The sequence below is a fragment of the Ambystoma mexicanum genome, chromosome 10 (assembly GCF_040938575.1).
Source record: "Ambystoma mexicanum isolate Mex_15411 chromosome 10, UKY_AmexF1_1, whole genome shotgun sequence".
Classification (NCBI taxonomy): Eukaryota; Metazoa; Chordata; class Amphibia; order Caudata; family Ambystomatidae; genus Ambystoma; species Ambystoma mexicanum.
In genome coordinates, this window is record NC_090932.1 from 259,515,717 (window position 1) to 259,536,197 (window position 20,481).

Consider the following 20,481-nt stretch of genomic DNA (forward strand, 5'->3'; position numbering starts at 1 on the left):
AAAATAGGCCGCCAATTCATTTTGCCTATGTCAGTGGTAACACAGGAGACCACTGCCAAAACCTATCATTTGGCTGCCCACAGAGGAAAATGAAACTACTTGAAAAAGCAGTGCTGCATTGCAAGGGAAATCCATAACTGCTTTAAAAATCTGTTTTTCCTTGGCTGTGGAAAGTGCAAATATCATGGTTCCCAAACATTACAAAAGATCCAACACCCTTGTTGGGTGTTAAACATCACTTTAATTAAAGAATCCACCGAAGCGCAATGTCAGCAGAAGCATATTTATCAGAAGAAAATCCACATTCAAAGATGCTTGCATGGGAAAAATATGTCAGAAATGGGCACAGTACCACCGCTCGCCTGTTTCAGAAGCTGCCATTTACTTATACTGTCATTTAAACTTGTGCCTTTAAATCAAAGTATGGAAAAGAAGAGACTTCCCATCAAAAGCAATATAGGGTGACAATTCAATCTCTATGTTTTAAAAAGGCTGGAATTAAGAGATTTGTGGCTATATTTGTAAAAATGTAAATTGTATTTTAGAAAAAGACTATTTTAAACATTGTTTTAAAAGTAAGTTAAAGCCAGCCACGCTGAGCTTCAAAGACATTCCACAGTTTCTCCCAAACAAAGGAATCTTCCCCCCTGCTCTCTGCTGAGGAACTGGCAGGGAGGTGTGAAAGGAAGTGGGAGGGGACTTTGGCCCGTTGCTCTGACAGAAGACAAAAGACTCCCTTGACCGAAAGGAAATGCTAATTTGGCATCAACAGAAACCAGTTGCTGGCAGGAAGAGGCTCAGGTTGCTCTGGCCCAGCCAAAACTTGGAGGCGGGTCTAGACTAAATTGTGTATCTGAGACTGGAGAAAATATAGTTTTGAGAAAAAGACTCATAGAAAACTGTGCCAAACTGGTAAAAATCTGGAATTTATAGATTGTTGATGTTGGTCACGTTTTAAAACCACTCTGGAATTTGTGCGATATTCAGAGACAGAACTATCAAAATGTTGACTTTGTAGCAGTTGTGATAATGCTAAAAATATGACAGGAGTATGCCCAGATGTTATGTGCATGTATGTGGAAAAATGTGTACAGATCTGACACTGGTCAACCAACCAAAAGTGCGAAAAACTCATCTGTGAACCGAAACTCTGAAAAAGATGGGAGTTTGATGGATACGTGCCTTATTTAATTTGGGATGTAAATATGTATTATTAGCAAGTTGGTGATGTTGGAAATATGTTTTATATGAAAAATAGATTTTCTGTGTAGAAACAAAGGGAAGGGTTTTTCCCTGGACCATAAACATAGCGTTATCATGACACATCATGACACTCTGGTTGCTTCTCAAATCAGGGCAGAGGGAATACCTTAACCAATAGGCTTCCCAGAGGGTTGGGCTTAGTATAATCAGCCTACCCACCCTCTTGGGAAATACATAAATAGGGACTGTTGAGGACCTAGACACACACATTCACCCATCAACTGATTTACTGGCGAAGTGCTCTGCAGGAGAACCCAGATCCAGACTCCAGAACTCTGAAAGCAGAAGGCCCATTCCAAAGCTGAACCCTTCTCAGCAGGCCTTTAAAATCTTGCAACCTGATTTTAACCCCAATCTTCCAAGGGGCACATCAACAAATTGAACAGCTGGGCTGTGCTGTTTTTCTGCTTCTTGCCAAGAACTCTTGCTAGAACCCAGAGATCCAAAGCAGTAGAGCAGAGCTGTAACCCATAAACAAACCGTCAGATCCCGTCCAGGAGGCTGTGCAGAGACAGAGTGCCGTGCTGAGAACAGAACTAGGTGCCCTGAATCCTGTCCGGTGGATAGCAGATTCCAGTCCAAAACCCTTCGACCAAATCCTGACGGGCCTATTCCAAAACCATAGTTGTATTTAGCATAGAATTGTCCATAGCCAATCTCTTACCCTTAAGTAATCCATTCCAACCTATTCCAACATACCAGAACTGCATTGTAGAACCTCTTTTGTCTTTCCTGAATCCTTCTTTCATCCATATAATCCTGTGATAATTGTAGTGATAATCATCTTTGCGCTGATATATATTTGCTGAAGAAAGGCAAGTGTCGCAGCGGGCAAAGATCAGACAGAGGCGCCTCTGGACTAGTGGCTGTACCGTTGGTAACTCGCATCTTCATAGCCCCTTAGTGTAAAGCCAATCCTTGTTTGTCATCTTCAAAAGCGCATCTTTCATTTGAAATCTTGACTCTTTTTGAGAAAAATCGACCTTTACTAAAACCTTCATAACTTCTGAACCATACATGCTACAAACTTAAAGTGTCAAATTGAAGCTAACATCCTCAGCTTTCAAACGAATCCAAAACCGCATTCGAACTCCTTATAGTTTTGCCGCAATTGCGCTTAACGCACGCAGAAAAGTTTGCCGCGATTCTGCATTTGGCTCAATTTCATCCACTGTAAAACAGCTATTCTTTACATTTAACCTCTTAATTCAGTTTCCTATCTATCAGTCATTCAGTCATCATTGCTAGTGTTTACCTGAACCTATCCAAAGCGACTCCCACTAGTTTTGAATCCAATTTAGAGAATTAAAACAATTTTTAGCATTTTTCCCATTCATTACAAAACCACATTTAAAAGCATTTGACCCGTTTTAAAATCATTTCTGTTTCTCTCTAAGCTTGCTGGGGGAACTGGGATTGAAACTGCATTTGTAGAGTGTTTATTCTTGAACCTGTTTTTCTCTCCTTCCATCTCTATATTGCATATTAGGGGGGAATGAGTAGTATCACGGGGAAAGAGTGATTACATTGCATTTGATTGAACACACAAAAGTATTATTTCTGTGCTGCATTAATTTCCTATCATTGCATTTCATTGAACCCACACAAAGTTTTATTATATGCTACATTATTCTTCTCATCAATACTCCTATTGATTAAAGAGATTGTTGAATGTAATATCCCCCAACGCTGATCAATGTATAAATATTAATAGTGTGATATCCAGATATTGTTCATAATTCATAAAAGTATGATATATATATTGTTCAAATCCATCAAATAAATCTTTTAACTTTGCAAAACAACCTACTTCTTGATTCAGTGAGACTGGGGGGATTCAAAGAGGGGCATGATATAAGGGTACATCATTCAAAAATTAAAGAACTTTAGACATACAAATATATAATTAAGGGTTCCAGCTGGGCATCTCACGCCAGGCATTGGCTTAGGTGGAGTGCTGGGTTGAAACCACTTACAGATTGGGGGCTCGTAGCGGGATTTCTGAATTATATATACCACTTGTGACAGCTTAATACAGTGTGCTAACTGACAGGGTACATAAATCCTGTTGGACTACCACGCTGTGTTACACTGTGAAAAGCATCCCTCAAGAGGAACACTCTAAGGAAACGGTCTGTTTTGCAAAAATAAAAGAAAACTTCTGTAAGTCAGGATGGGAATTAATATTTCCAGAATGGTAGAGATGAATATGGCTAAACAACACCTATTGCATACATTATTTGTAAGGGGTGAATGGACAGAGCAGGATAAGAATGTGTGGTTGCAGGCAATCACACAACAGACCACTGCAACAGGGTTAGATAGATGGCAAGATCAGGGTCCCTTACATATGGCCCTAAGTGAACTATATATGGCCCCTAAGGCAAAGGATGAGCAAAACAAGATTGCCAAAATAGCAGCATATCTATAATTATATATTGGAGCCATACAGGATAAATGTGCTGAAGGCTAAGATCTGGCAAGTAAGCAATTGCAGGCATTAGGAAAGGCCCAAACTGATCTGGACTCTGCTGAGCAGAGGCTACAGAGGAGCCAAGAGCCCGAAAATGAAAGTAGGCAGTATATAATTAAAATGAAAGAGGACATGTGTATCCTGTAGCAGGAAAAGGCAGAACAGGATACCAGAATTCTGGCCTTGCAGAAGGAGTACCAAGAAAGTTTGGACTCTCTACTGCAGAGCCAGAAAAAGCTGAAGCAACAAATAAACTTCAATAGGGCATGCACAGAACAGGTAGCCACCCTGCAAAGCCAACTAGAGAGAGAAAGAGGAGAGCAATAAATTAATCCTGAAAGACCTGGACACCCAGGCAAAATTTGATGAAGAGCGCCAGGAAGCTGGTGCGCTTCAAAGACAGAGGGACGACCTGGCGGCACAGAGGCAGGCTCTTGCTCAGGAAAGGGACACTTTAGGCCAGGAAGTCTGTCACTTAAGAGAAAGTAGAAGAACAGCACCTGGCCCTTCAGGGACTGGGTGACCTCCAAAGAGAGCATGAAAGATTGTTAGAGCACACCAGGAGGGTGGAAGATGCTCTAGCAAGGAATGACCAGGCCAGTATGGACAGGGCTCAGGAGGTAACCTTCCTGCAGCAAGGACTGGCCCAGTACTCAAAACAACCCGGGAAGCACAGAGAGAAAATGAGGCTCTCTGTGAGAACAATGAAAGGGCTCCACAGACAGGTAGCCATGCAAGAGAGATTGATAGAGACAGAACAAAAAGCTCAGGTTCTTGCATGGCAACAGGGAGCAGGGGCTGATAGAGATGAGGTTCGATGGGAAAGGGAAACACCTAAGCATAACCTCAGGAACCCTAGTACCAGAGGCCTTCACCTCTTCCAGTCCCTGGACTCTGCCACCCCCATGTCCACTGGCGCACATGATCCCAGGGCCACGGGGATGGCAGATTTCAATCCATTCAGAAATATGGGGCTCATAGACCAGCACCTCCCAGGAATGGATGGGCGGGCGTCTGGGTATGGTTACCCAAGTACTGTGAAATTTAGTGGGGAACTTCATGAGAGTAGGCCCACTAAGGGCATCCTGAAAACCTCTGCCCAGCTAGGACAGTGGGGGGGGGGGTATCCATCAAATCCTGGGAGCAAGGAGGAATCAGAAGACTCCTCTGAGCGCCCCAGGACACAGGAGACTAGATCCCCTGATTCTGCCAGCCATTCCCAGGCTCACAGAATTCAGGAAAACCTAGAAGACCAGACGGGCACCTCTGGGAGCAGTGCCTCTGAGTCAGAGGAGGAATTTACCAGGTTTACCCGAACTAAGAAGGCCAATAAGGGCCTTGCTTAAGGACCCCCTTAAAGCAAATCAAAGCGATAAGGAGCATCATTACGCCTTATCATAAGAACACTAAGTATTCTGTTTGGGAGCACTTAGAGCTCTTTGAGCAGATGATGGAAACTTTCCATTTGAATGACAGCAGTAGCTGTATTCAATATGTGAAATGGACCTTCTCACCAGAATACTCCAGCTTCTTTGCGGGGCTGGAGGACCAAAATCATTCTAGATGGTCCACCTATAGGGCAGCCATCTTGAAGCATTTCTCTGTACATAGAAATCCTCAGGAGGCGAACAAGGCAGCCTACAAATTGTAATGTGTGGAGGATCAGGCCCCACAAGAATTTGTGCAGGAATTAAAGCGTGCCTTTGCGCAGACCACCAGAAGGGTGCGCACGGACAGCAAAGAATGTGTCAATACTTTTTTCCACGCTCTACCAAAGTACATCATGACCCAGCTAGTGGGAGATTTTCATGAGAAAAGATCACTAGACTGGGTCACTGAACAGGCCATCCAAATTTATGAGGTACAAAAGCCCATAGAAAACAAGAATAATCCTAAAACCCCCCTGCTGCTGTTAAGGTGGCAGAGGTGAAGGTTGCCCCCATTTTAGATTTGGAGATGGGAGGGCCTAAAAACCTGCCTGCACAGCAGAATAATCCCAAACCCAGAAGGCTCTCGGGCCAGTCACAGACAGGGAGCCAAGGAGGTAGTCCCACAAATGGGATCCCTCACTCCCCTGACTACATAAGTCCCCGCTATAAGGGGACCTGACCCATCCTGCGTTATGTGTGGACTCCTCCAGCCAACCAAGCACCAGTTTACCCAGGGAACTTCCCTCCACACTTCCCCCAGGAGGGCAGAAATTCCCCAAATCCTGGACAGAACGTTTTCCCCAGTTACCCACAAATCTTTCAACCCCAGAATAATCCATCCTTCTTTCCCCACTTTCCTGAGCCCAGACAACCCAATCCGGGAGAGGGGAGGCCAAGGGTGGAGGGGTACCCAAATCTTCCAAACCCGGGGTATTTTCAGAGAAGGGATAGCTACCCTTCCTGGGATAAGCCCAGGGGAGAAATGAGAACCCCTTATCAGCCTGAGCGGATGTCACAGCTAGAGCGCCAGGTCCAAAACATGACACAGGATCTGGGTTGCATGCTGAGGGCTCAAAAGAGCCCTCAGATGAGCATGCCGGCACAGAATGTCTCAAACTCCGGACCTGGTGCTCCAGAACAATGATGGGGGCAGAACCCCGACAACCCACCAGCTCCCAGGGAGGAGGCAAAAGGGGAAGGGAGGTGTAAAGCCTTGGAGGACACTTCCTTCCCCACTTGTAAAAAGCCCCTGGAAACCCAGGAACCGGAACCAAAATCTCCTGCCCCAAAAAGTCTGCTACCCAAGGAGCAGAGGGGGAGGGGTAGGAGAAACAAAGAACCCAAAGAGATCCATTTTTTGGAGGAGGTACTGATCTTCCAGTTTGAAGGAGAGGGATCCTCAGAGGATCCTGGGAAAAGGATCTTCTCCTTCAGAGATGGGGGAACTCCTCCCAAAGAAAAATGGGTCCCAAAGGATTCAAATCCAGACTGGGTAGATGTGGGGACTGAGCTAGCGCCACCCATCATTCAACCCCAGAACCAACAGCATGAAAATCCCCTGGTTCAAACCCATCCTGGTGACTGCCTCCAAAAAGGAGGGGGCACCCCAGCACCGGAACCAGGGGAACCCAAAACTTCTCCCATATCTAGTTGTCATTTTTTCTTTTCAGATTCCCAAGACTCCCCACATAATTCTGCCCAAATCTCTTCTCTATCAGTGTCCAAAACTAAAATAATAACCCACCAGTTGTCCAAAAATGTACATTATCTGTGCCCCCTTGCGGAGAAGGAGGGAAGATTCTATGCCCCGGTCCAAATACAGGGCAGGGCACAATTTTGGCACTGGTGGACACTGGATCCCAAGCTACCCTTCTGTCCAAAAAGGCCTTTGATAAACTGAATTCAGGAAGGGGGGAGAATTACCAAATTCCTATCACCCCTCTTCCTGGACAACTTCAGAACTTTGACGGGAAGGAAATTCCTGTTGAGGGGACTGCGGATTTGGACATTAAAATTGGGCAACACAAGGTGAAGCACCCGGTCATAGTTGTAACTCCAGAGGGCACCCCTTGTTTACTAGGGAATGACCGCCTGCGAAGGTTGTCACCCCTAATAGATTGTGTAAACAAGGTCCTCTGGACCCAGACTAACCGACCGATAAAATTAAAACAGAGTGTCAACCATGTTAGTTTAAATGGCACCTGCCACATGTCGAACAAAAACCTAACCAAGTAGAATTTCACTTCCAGAACAATCAAATCCCAGACGTGACAGTAATAGCAGTAGGACAACAAAGTGGTGATGGGGGGGGGGTCCTCTCTATTTCTGAAAATCAACCTTCCTTCCAGTTTAAGGTAGCATTCCACGCTGGAAGGAAACACTCTGAAATTCTTTACCAATCCACAATCAGACATTCCCACTCCTATAGTCCAGAAAGATGAGAAATCAGCTCAGAGCCTGGCTGATATTCAGCAAATTGGAGAGCAGTTGTTCATCCCTGTTCAGTTAAATGAAGGGAAGGACTCTGTTCTCGCCCGAGTGTGTGTGAACAACGGTAAGAGCTTCATCAGCGAAGCCATGTTCCGCCAACTCCCAAAAGATCCAGCCATTCCCACATTCAAATTGATAGACAAATGGGAAATGGATCTGGAAACATCTAATTCCAAACATCTCCTGCCAAGCAGGTGTATGCTCAAAATCTCCATAGGCAACAAGAGCATAGTCCATAATTGTTGGGTAGTGCGAGACGTCACTGCCACCTTTTACTTAGATCCAGGGGTCACAGGTATTCACTGCAATAGACCTGACCAATGGGTACTAAACTGTACCTGTCAGTAGGGAGGACCAATACAAGCTGGCCTTTACCTTTGGGGGGCAGCAGAACACATGGACCCGGACTCCCTTCGGACACATCAATTCCGGCAATGAATTCAACATTTTCCTACATAATGCCATGCCCGACCTGGGTGAAAGGGGTAACCTGGCCTATGTAGATGATGTTCTCATCAAAAGCTCAACTGTGGAGGAACACATAGCGGAGATCCATTATGTTCTGACACAGTTGAGGGCAAAACTTTCCTTTCAAAAGGCACAATGTTGTAGAACCTGTGCCAATTTCTTGGGGCATGATATTACTCCTCAGGGTCTCTGTGCCCAGGAAAACAAAGTGGAAGCACTCCAGAAATTGAAAGACCCCACAACTCTGTGGGAACTAAGGAGCCTCCTTGGACTGACTAATTATAGTAGAAAGTTTATTGAGGACAACGCAGAGATCACAAGACCCCTGATTCATCTTTTGAAGGGGGGGTCAAGTGAGAATGGGGTCCAGAACAAGCTTACCCTGTCAAAAAAAAAGGAGTTCTTCTTGGAGACAGGGTTCTGCTAATGCATGCTTGACTGCAGTATTATAACAAAAGCATGACAAGGTCAATAAAGTAATCTCCTATGCGAGCAAAACTTTATCCTCTGTGGAGGAAAAATTCAATGATTGTGAGAAGGCGCTCCTGGCAACTGTGTGGGCATTGAAGAATTACTGCCCGTTTATCCAGGGGGAACACATCATAGTGGAGACTCCACACCAGCCTCTCTATCTCCAAAGTGACAGAATCCGGGCCGGAAATGTGAGTAATTTCCAAATTACTTCCTGGATTCTGTCAATGCAAGGCTTTCCTGTGGAGGTCAGATATGGCCAAAACCAGAAGAGTCCCCTCGCGCAAGGTCTGGCTGACTTGCATGATTGTGCCAGAGAAAACTGTCTCGAGGACGAGAGTCTAAAAATTAGGGACAACATGGAGGCATACCTCAATTCCCCACACAAAGTCTTTGAAGAAGAGAAGTGTGAGGGAATGCCCAATGTCTATGTGGATTAATGCTCTTACCGTGTTGACAACAACGGGGAAAAAGAACTTGTGGCCGGCGTAGGGAATGCATGGGTGAATGAGACCCCAGAACCCTCCGCTGGGTACAAGATTGGTCCCCGAAGTAGTCAAGTGGCAGAGTTGATGGCTGTACAACATCCTCACTGCTGTCCAACATCAACTCCACGAACTGGTCATAATCACAGATTCGGATTATGTATGGAACGGGTTCGTGGAGCACCTGGTTAACTGGAAAACCAGAGGCATGGTATGTGCTAATAACAAACCATTGAAACATGGGAAATTAATTCAAAACATTGATGATCTGGTCACCTCGAATGGGATGACCATCTACTGGAAAAAGATCAAGGGTCATTCCAAAGTAGAGGGACCAGACAAAACTGGAAATGGCTTAGCTGATCAGCTGGCCGAAACCAGAGCCATCCAAGGGGATCTACTAGAGATCGAGTCCCTGTTGGGGGAAATCCAGGTCACTGCTATCGCTAGGTCCCAGACAAATGCTCACAATGAACTCTCAGCTGCACAATGGAGTAAGGAGACCCCAGATGCTGATTTGATTACGGCTGAAGAAGGGGATCCAATAATTGGTAAGTTTTATCAACACATTGAGGACCCTGAGAACTTTCCCCTGACGGATACCGATTACATTGGGAAAGAGGACCTCAGAGTGTTGATGTAATGTCCAAAAATGTTCAGAATCCAAGACAGTTTGTTGGTAAGGAGATCCCTAGCTGGCCATGATCAGTGGGTGGTCCCTACCTCATTCCGAAGCCTGATGTTAAGTCACGCCCATGATGCGGCCACAGCCGGTCATAGGGGGTTTCATACAACACTTGAAATCTTAAGAGAGGTTGTATACTGGCCACACATGGGGCAGGACCTCGACCAATATTTGAAGGGGTGTCTTGTGTGTGCACAATTTCAGCCAACATCCCTCACATACCGTGCGCCTCTCCAAAAGAGGGGGATGACACTGCCTTGGTCAGAATTACATGTCGACTATATCGGGCCCGTGATTCGCTCCTCTAGGGGGAAAAAGTACATATTGACCTTGACATGCTTGTTTACTAAATGGGTGGAATGTCTCCCGGCCCCAAACTGCAAGGCAGAAACAGCAGCTGCCCTGATGATCAACCACATCTTTTCGCGTTTTGGACTACCCCAAAGGATCGAGTCAGACCGAGGGAGCCATTTCACTAGCAAAGTAATGACAAAGATGTGGGAGATACTTGAGGTCAAAAGGAAGCTACACATTGCTTACCGGCAGGCTCTAGTGGTGCAATAGAGAAATACAATAAAACAATTGTGAGCATATTAAAAATAAATTGTGGCAGATTCTGGGCTAAGTTGGGATATTCGATTACCTCTTGTCCTAATGGCCATCAGATCTACCCTTTCATCTGCAACTAAAATGTCACCATTTGAGCTGATGATTGGACGCAAGATGGTGCTTCCCCAGCATCTGCTCTACAGAACCCAAGAGCAGACATTGATCAATGCCTCCACAACTCATGAATATGTTGGAAATCTAAGAAAACACCTTCAACATGCTTTTGCCTATGATCAGCGAAATCTAGAAAGATCTGCCAACAGCATGAAGACCCACTATGACTTAAAGACTACCAAAAAAGAATATTATGTAGGAGACTGAGTCTACTTACACAATTTCCAAAGGAACCAGGCCAAACAGCGCAAATCTTTGCGTAGCTGGAGGGGACCTTTTGAAATTGTAGACAAAATCTCACCAGTCGCCTACAAAATCCGCATCCCCAAAGACAGTTTGGCAGAGGGGGAAGATAAGTGGGTCCATATTAACCAACTGAAGTGTTGCCATCCTAGGTACACTTTGTAGCAACTGGAGGAGTCTGCTGGAGCCCCAGAGGGGGTCACTCCAGCTCCCTAGAATTCCAACTATAAAATATCCCATCCATAACCCATAAATTGCAATCGAAATATGTGTCCTGATTTATTAAAATGTATGTGTCCGCCCCACTACATTAATAGTGGTGGGGAAATGTCTACAAATATGTTTTTGCTTTGTAACCATAGTTGATTGGAAACCATGGAAACTAAGACCAAGGAGGACCACCCAGTGACCAGGAGCAAAGATCCAAGGGGCCCGGAGTATCGCTCAATACTCACATCAGGACTGGGCGAGGAGAACTGGTCGATCCACCTCTGATGGAAGAAAAGATGATGAACTTTTCCAAATTTGTGAACCAAAAGAAAAGAGACTGACATCCCAGTTTGCGACTTCCCATTGATGGACGATCAACGCCAAATCGCAAGAGGGGGACTTGTGGGTTGTTCTAACCCACTAGTCTATGCCCTGCAACATCACTGTGTGCTGCTGCATCAGAAACAACAGAATGGCCGCTGAAAAGCCTTATATGCGTTAATAATCGCTGAGAATTGCATGGGGAAACCTGAAAAATAGGCCGCCAATCCATTTTGCCTATGTCAGTGGCAACACAGGAGACCACTGCCAAAACCTATCATTTGGCTGCCCACAGAGGAAAATGAAACTACTTGAAAAAGCAGTGCTGCATTGAAAGGGAAATCCATAACTGCTTTAAAAATCTGTTTTTCCTTGGCTGTGGAAAGTGCAAAAATCATGGTTCCCAAACATTACAAAAGATCCAACACCCTTGTTGGGTGTTAAACATCACTTTAATTAAAGAATCCACCTAAGCGCAATGTCAGCAAAAGCATATTTATCAGAAGAAAATCCACATTCAAAGATGCTTGCATGGGAAAAATATGTCAGAAATGGGCGCAGTACCACCGCTCGCCTGTTTCAGAAGCTGCCATTTACTTATACTGTCATTTAAACTTGTACCTTAAAATCAAAGTATGGAAAAAAGAGACTTCCCATCAAAAGCAATATAGGGTGACAATTCAATCTCTATGTTTTAAAAAGGCTGGAATTAAGAGATTTGTGGCTATATTTGTAAAAATGTAAATTGTATTTTAGAAAAAGACTATTTTAAACATTGTTTGAAAAGTAAGTTAAAGCCAGCCACGCTGAGCTTCAAAGACATTCCACAGTTTCTCCCAAACAAAGGAATCTTTCCCCCTGCTCTCTGCTGAGGAACTGGCAGGGAGGTGTGAAAGGAAGTGGGAGGGGACTTTGGCCTGTTGCTCTGACAGGAAACAAAAGACTCCCTTGACTGAAAGGAAATGCTAATTTGGGCCTCAACAGAAACCAGTTGCTAGCAGGAAGAGGCTCGGGTTGCTCTGGCCTAGCCAAAACCTTGGAGGCGGGGCTAGACTAAATTGTGTATCTGAGACTGGAGAAAATATAGTTTTGAGAAAAAGACTCAAAGAAAACTGTGCCAAACTGTTAAAAATCTGGAATTTATAGATTGTTAAAATGAAAATGTTGGTCATGTTTTAAAACCACTCTGGGATTTGTGCGATATTCAGAGACAGAACTATCAAAATGTTGACTTTGTAGAAGTTGTGATAATGCTTAAAATATGAAACTTCACAGGAGTATGCCCAGATGTTATGTGCATGTATGTAGAAAAATGTGTACAGATCTGAAACTGGGTAACCAACGAAAAGCGTTAAAAACTGTAATTTGTGAACCAAAACGCTTAAAAAGGTGGGACTTTGATGGATACGTGCCTTATTTAATTTGGGATGTAAAAATGTATTATTAGCAAGTTTGTGATATTGGAAATATGTTTTATATGAAAAATAGATTTTCTGTGTAGAAACAAAGGGGAGGGTTTTTCCGTGGACCATAAACATAGCGTCATCATGACACATCATGACACTCTGGTTGCTTCTCAAATGAGGGGAGAGGGAATACCTTAACCAATAGGCTTCTTAGAGTGTTCGGCTTAGTATAATCAGCCTACCCACCCCCTTGGGAAATACATAAATAGGGACTGTTGAGGACCTAGAAACACACATTCACCCATCAACTGATTTACTGGCGAAGTGCTTTGCAGGAGAACCCAGATCCAGACTCCAGAACTCTGAAAGCAGAAGGCCCATTCTAAAGCTGAACCCTTCTCAGCAGGCCTTTAAAATCTTGCAACCTGATTTTAACCCCAAACTTCCAAGGGTCACATCAACAAATTGAACAGCCGGGCTGTGCTGTTTTTCTGCTTCTTGCCAAGTACTCTTGCTAGAATCCAGAGATCCAAACCAGTAGAGCAGAGCTGTAACCCAGAACCAACCCGTCAGATCCAGTCCAGGAGGCTGTGCAGAGACAGAGTGCCGTGCTGAGAGCAGAACTAGGTGCCCTGAATCCTGTCCGGTGGCTAGCAGATTCCAGTCCAAAACCTTTGACCAGATCCTGACGGGCCTATTCCAAAGCCATAGTTGTGAGTATTTAGCATAGAATTGTCCATAGCCAATCGCTTACCCTTAAGTAATCCAATCCAACCTATTCCAACATATCCAGAACTGCATTGTAGAACCTCTTTTGTCTGTCCTGAATCCTTCTTTCATCCATATAATCATGTGATAATTGTAGTGATAATCATCTTTGCGCTAATATATATTTGCTGAAGAAAGGCAAGTGTCGCAGCAGGCAAAGATCAGACAGAGGCGCCTCTGGACTGGTGGCTGTACCGTTGGTATCTCGCATCTTCATAGTCCCTTAGTGTAAAGCCAATCCTTGTTTGTCATCTTCAAAAGCGCATCTTTCATTTGAAATCTTGACTCTTTTTGAGAAAAATCTACCTTTACTAAAACCTTCATAACTTCTGACCGTACATGCTAGAAACTTAAAGTGTCAAATTGAAGCTAACATCCTCAGCTTTCAAATGAATCCAAAACCACATTCGAACTCCTTATAGTTTTGCCGCAATCGCGCTTTACGCGCACAGAAAAGTTTGCCGCAATTCTGCATTTGGCACAATTTCATCGCCTGTAAAACAGCTATTCTTTGCATTTAACCTCTGAATTCAGTTTCCTATCTATTAGTCATTCAATCATCATTGCTAGTGTTTACCTGAACCTATCCAAAGCGACTCCCACTAGTTTTGAATCCAATTTAGAGAATTAAATCAATTTTTAGCATTTTTCCCATTCATTACAAAACCACATTTAAAAGCATTTGACCTGTTTTAAAATCAGTCCTGTTTCTCTCTAAGCTTGCTGGGGGAATTGGGATTGAAACTGCATTTGTAGAGTGTTTATTCCTGAACCTTTTTTTCTCTCCTTCCATCTCTATATTGCATATTAGGGGGGATTGAGTAGTATCAGGGGAAAGAGTGATTATATTGCATTTGATTGAACACACAAAAGTATTATTTCTGTGCTGCATTAATTTCCTATCATTGCATTTCATTGAACCCACACAAAGTTTTATTCTATGCAACATTATTCTTCTCATCCATACTCCTATTGATTAAAGAGATTGTTGACTATAATATCACCCAACGCTGATCAATGTATAAATATTAATAGTGTGATATCCAGATATTGTTCATAATTCATAAAAGTATTATATATATATATATTGTTCAAATCCATCAAATAAATCTTTTAACTTTGCAAAAAAACCTACTTCTTGGTTCAGTGAGACCGGGGGGATTCAAAGAGAGGGGCGTGATATAAGGGTACATCGTTCAAAAATAAAAGAACTTTAGACATAAAAATATATAATTAATGGTTCCAGCTGAGCATCTCACGCCAGGCATTGATTTAGGTGGAGTCCTGGGTTGAAACCACTTACAACAACTCCTTTTTTGAGTTAATTGTATCGGTGGTTGTCAGGCAGAGACATTTCCCAATGTAGTGTGGCTGCCACGCTAATTAATTAACAAGCAAAAGAGAATAATGGGATTCGTTCTCACTGCACCAGCCAAAAAGGTTAGTTCATGAAGACAAGTTTTCGTAGCTTTACTAGTGAGTCAAGTATTTGTAACAAAAAGGATTTGAAAACACACAAGATCAGATGTTCTTTTAATTGTTCCAATCTTCCAATTATAAAGATAGTGTTACTTGACACTTCTTTGCATATTTCAGTTTTTCCATGTACAGTTCTATTAAATAAATATTCAAGTTTTCCATATGTAGTCCTTAAAATACATGTTTTCAATTAGAAATTAAAGTCTTTCTATGGTGTTTTGGTCACACATCTTATACTTCTCCCGACACGCGTTTCACCATTCTGTGATATGAATGGTTCTTCAGGAGAGATGAAGTTACTAGGGAAAACAATAATTAAACAATAGGTCAGAAATTAAAACCTTGAGGGGCGTATTACCAATGACTGTGCTTCTCAGGGTAATTAGGGTGTACAAAACCTTGTATTAGTATAAGCCAGTTGCTTTGTTGACACAACCTGTATTTGTAAATAGAAATGAATTTGTCAAGTTGTGACTCACCAGTTTTTGTTTTAGCTGCTGTAAGCAGATGACACTTGATGCCAAAAACGAACAATGATGCAAGTTTTCAAACACTATTTTCTTTCCAGTCAGAAATGCATAATTGTGGAGAGAGAAAATATTATGCAGACAGTTGTCCTGAGAAAAAGAGGGTGGAAAATATGAAAATAATAAAAAAGAGGGAAAAATAGGTACCAGAACATTGCTAATTAGCTTTAAAGCTGACCACCTTATGTTATCTGCTGAGTGATTCATAGCTAGATAGCTTTGGACCATTGGTGGAGTCCCTGTTTTGTTAAGTATCCGTGACCTATGTTCCGTAATGCGTGTCCCTACCTTCCTGCTGGTCATGCCAATATAAAACAAGTCACATGGGCATTTAATAATGTATATTACACTTTTCGACTGGCAGTTAGTATAATGCCAAAGTTGCCACACAAAATCTTCACGTGTTAAACTGTAGTTTTCTGGGTGAATTGACACACAATGTAGGCACTGCATGGAAAATGTCCCTGGACGGGGTAGCCGTTCCTGGGTCCATGCAGCCTGTAAACTATTCTGAACCAAATCTATGGTCTGACATGCATGAGTGAACAAGCTTGTCCTGAATAGTTTTGCATATCTAAAAGCAAATAGTGGGGGCTTTTTATGCACCCAGTGCTAACAAACAAATTCCAGTATTGGCAAATGAGTTTCTTAATAGAAATGGTATGTTTTGAAAGGGTGGTCATGCACACAATGCGGTCCATCTCTTTTTGTCTGTTTTGCAGGATCAGTAATGTATCATGCTCTTTTCCGTGGGTACACTCTGGCCAACAATTTGCCCCCAAGGATGGATGCATGATGTTCATAATTCTGCACCAAAGTGCAGTTGCGTCTGATGTGCAAAAATTGCCCATAGGGTAAATTGTTGCGTAAGGATCTAGGATGATGGCTTGAATATAGCAACAAAGTGTTGCAATCTGTCTCCTTTCGGTCAAGGGAGGTATATAAAGACCCCATCTGATGACAAAAAAGAAATATAGAAACGGCAAGGACTGTCTGTCATATTGGCTCATGAAAGTTAAATTGGGGTTGCATTGGTTTAGCCATACCAAACATTTGTCTAACCTCTCTTTGCTGTCTTGCCATATGAAAAAGATATCATCTATGTATCGTCTCCAGTGTTGTATGGACATGGCATAAGGGCTGTTATGAACAATTAACTGTTCTTCAAAATCCCATGTACAGATTGGCAAGAATAGGGGCAAAGGAAGCACCCATGGTGGTACCGTGCTTCTGTAAGTATAGTTGGTTGGAAAATTCAAAGAAGTTATTACATGATGCAGTTTGCAGTAACTCTAAGATGAAATTTGTAGGAATGAGATGTGGACGGCTATTAAGCTTCTGTTTCACGATGTTACATGCTTTCGCTTGGGGAATATTCATATATAACACCAATATATCCAAGGTCACCAGTCAATTATTTTCAAAATCAAGGGGCAACCCTTTGAAAGTGTTAATTGCTGACATAGTGCTCTTCGGGAAACCAGGATTTGGCCATAAGAGGAATGAAGTGGCACTTGGAGCAGTGACACTATGATGCTGTGGGCCCAGAGATCCAAGGGGCTGCCAGATTTAACATACTTTTAGAGAGGTGGAGCGGGGGCATCCTTGTAGTCACCCATTACTGAAGACCTTTGGTGTGCTAGATCGAAGTGAATGGTGTCTCTACTCCCATGACTGCTGCTCATCAGATGTTGACACTGGTATGGGCTAGGACATGACACAGGATTGCTAATCTTTTTGTACCAATCTCCTGCCAGGGGAGCCTGCTCATACTGAGGGTTTCGCTCTTTTTGTTTTAACTCAACAGGAGTTTTCTTCTGAAGTGAATCCTATGCACTCTAGAGACCAGCACATCTGATTATTAGGAAACACAAATACTCCCTCACTTCCTGCTGCCAACTGTTCCATACTATATATCATTTGCTGGATGGGTGAAAGAATCAGCTTCACAAAAAACCAATGCTCAACTTAAGAACTTATGCTCCCCTTTCTCCTCTTCTGCGCCAGCATGAGTGCCCATAGCCACAGTATTCAGTCAATCGCAGGTACTTTGTGCTACATTGCATCTCACAAAGATTGTAATTCATTATCTGCAGAGTGTGAATCAATACAATCAATGTGACCTCCTCCCATTGCAGGGCAGAACTTGACACAGAAAAACAAGGGGTTTTCATGATATAACTTATGCTGCTGTGACAATGGTCCTTATAGTGCTTAAAACAGAGGCAAAGATTCCAAGTGTCACCATCACTGCCGGCTAAAGCCTGAACACAATGTTTGCCAAGACTGATCTGTTTGTGGCACTGATCTCTGAATGGAGACACTAATTCTGCAACATGTCAGCCATGGAGGGGAAGAGGAGTAGGAGGTAGGCAAAGAGTCCTTTGAATGAAGAACAAGGAAATGTGCTACCCAAAAAGAAGTTGGCACCTGCCGGGCTGCTCACACACCACACAGTCTTGGCTTCAGAGGATTTTTAATTAACTTTAAAGCTATGAGCAGCATTTGCACCTCCCAAGCAACAATATCCACCTGTTAAGAGAAACTGTACAAAAAGAGCATGGGGAGCTGACTAAATAGGCCAAGCAGCAGGGAAAAATACAAGGGACACTGGCAAGAATCATCTCTTTTGAAATACAATATATAATTGAGGAAGAATCCCTGGAAGGAGGGCACGTTACTTCTACTCCAGCCTTACCTGCCTTCCACCCCAGCATCCTCAAATAGCACTGCCATCACACCCTGGACTGTCTTCATCTTGCTGTCATGCCATGCCACTACCCCTTTATCTCAATTCCCTGCCACTCCACTGTTTAACTCCCATGAGACCTCTCCCCTTGAAAACATCACCAGTCAAACTTTTCTATGCAACACTACTACTCCCCTATGTACTGGTCATGCACCTCAGTAAACCAGATACCTCATTTTACCACCCTTTCTGGGTTTCTCGTCTAGTTACCACAGAACCCTTACCCCAGATCAAGGTTCTAAGGATTAGGAACACAGGCACCCTGCAGCCAGCCTACCCTTTGAGAGCGATTAATGCAGAGGACAAGCAGGTAATTGTTAACATCTGCAAACATTCTATGGGTGAGAAGGTTGGAATTCATTTCAAACATTTTGTCAATTTGGAACAATTTCAGGGTTGGTTTAAAAAAGCTAATGTCAATGTGTCAAACAACAATGCATCCCTGCCTTTAATCTGAGGATAAGTTTGTATTGTTCATATGGGATACAACCTAGAACAGAACGAATAAGATCAATGAATTCTTGAAGATGGAGGATTAGCATGCATGGCTACCATTGTGACTACCCTTGCCTTAGCCCACAACCCTGACCCACCTTAGTTTTTCAACAACCTCCAGGCAACACACATAAATCACACATGCAGTGCCTTACCCCGACACACCACAATGCACAATCTCAATTAAAGACTCCTTGATCAATGTGTACAATTCTCTCTATCGATGTACCTTGTATTTCAGTCTCAGTCGCTATTGCGGACACCGACTTCTGACAACTGGGATACAGCGCTGTCTTACACAGACAAGGATGGCTTAAGGCCACCAACTTCAGTCCAGAAGTCCAATCTAAAGTAGTGGACATGCCCTTTAATAGGATAGATTTCTTTGGCAAAAAAGTGAATGAGACCTTGCAAAGCACAAAGGCGGACATGGAAACGGCACATTCCCAGGGCACGTTGCAACAGTAGCAACAGTCCTTTCGATCTGTAAAATCACATCTCTCTTGAGCATTGAAAGACTACTGGCCTTGCTACCAGACCCGGTCATACTGGACCCAGACATACTCGACTACGGACACCTATAAATCCAAGTCTCAGCCCTACCATCTCAATTCTTCAACCTGTGGAAAACCATCAGATGTTGCAAGAGGTAGAGAAGCATGTGCCCTTACTACACCAGAAAGTACCATCGCCCCTGGCAAAAGGAGCCATCAAAAGCAGCCTATCAGGTCATCAGGGACAGGGAGTGTACTCCAGGTACTTTCTAGTCAAATGGATATCCAGGAGAATGGAGGCCCATCGTTGACCTCCAGGTCCTCAGAAAGTTCCTCAGGGCCCAGACAGGACGGTGACTCTACTAAAGAGGGGAGTTTCTGTCATCCATGAATATGGAGAATGCATATTTTCACATCCCTATTCATCAAAAACACTGCTTTTACCTGCACTTCACATAAACAGGTTGCCACTTCCAATTCAGGGCATTGCCCTTTGGGCTTTGGTTAGCCCAGAAAGTGTTCACCAAGTGCTTGGCTCCGGTGGTTGCACACCTTCTTCACTCAGTTGCACACATCTATCCATACATAGACGGCTGGATGGTGCAGACGTAGTCCTTTCCCCTGGAAGCCTGCCACACCGAAAAACACTATGCAGTGCCTACAGTCTCTAGGATTCTCTGTAAACTTTCAAAAATCCTGTCTAACCCTGTCTCAGCAAGCACTCTATTTGGGGGCTCAACTAGACACACCTTCTTGCATGGTTAGTACCTTGGAGGAGAGGGCGCCAGTCCTTCTTGCTAAGGTCACGTTACTCTCCCGGATGTCAAGGGCCTCAGTCAACCTTCTGAGGTTCTTGTTAGGGATGATTTCCTCATCCATTTATCTGCTTCAACATTGCCAGCATCACATGCGGCCACTCCAGGAGTTCCCAATGCACGCTGGCTGCAGGTCTCAGGTTCCTGGGAGGACAAGATATTTTTTTATGAGGAAATTCAAGGATACTCTACACTGGTGGTCAGTCCGGGCGTTTCTCGTCCAGCGCTCTCCTTTTTGCTTTCCCCTGCACCAAGTCACTGTCATGACGAACACCTCCCTAGAGGGCTAGGGTGCGCACATACAAGGGATCTACATGCCAGGGGTCTCTGGACGCACAAGGAAAAAAACTCCTTATATCAATCTTCTGGAGTTGCACGCAGAGTTCTGGTCCTTCAAGTCTTTCCTTCCTCAATTTAGCAATTAGGGGGTCCTGGTCTTCATGGACAACACCACCACAATGTTTTATATCCACAAGCATGAGGGTA

At 43.6% G+C, this 20,481-nt stretch overlaps 1 protein-coding gene across 4 annotated transcripts in view; it reads right to left on the reverse strand.

Annotated features, from left to right (window-relative positions):
* Positions 1-20,481, reverse strand: part of LOC138491336 (dysbindin domain-containing protein 2-like) — a 554,316-nt gene that overhangs the window by 324,208 nt on the left and 209,627 nt on the right. The window lies entirely within an intron of this gene.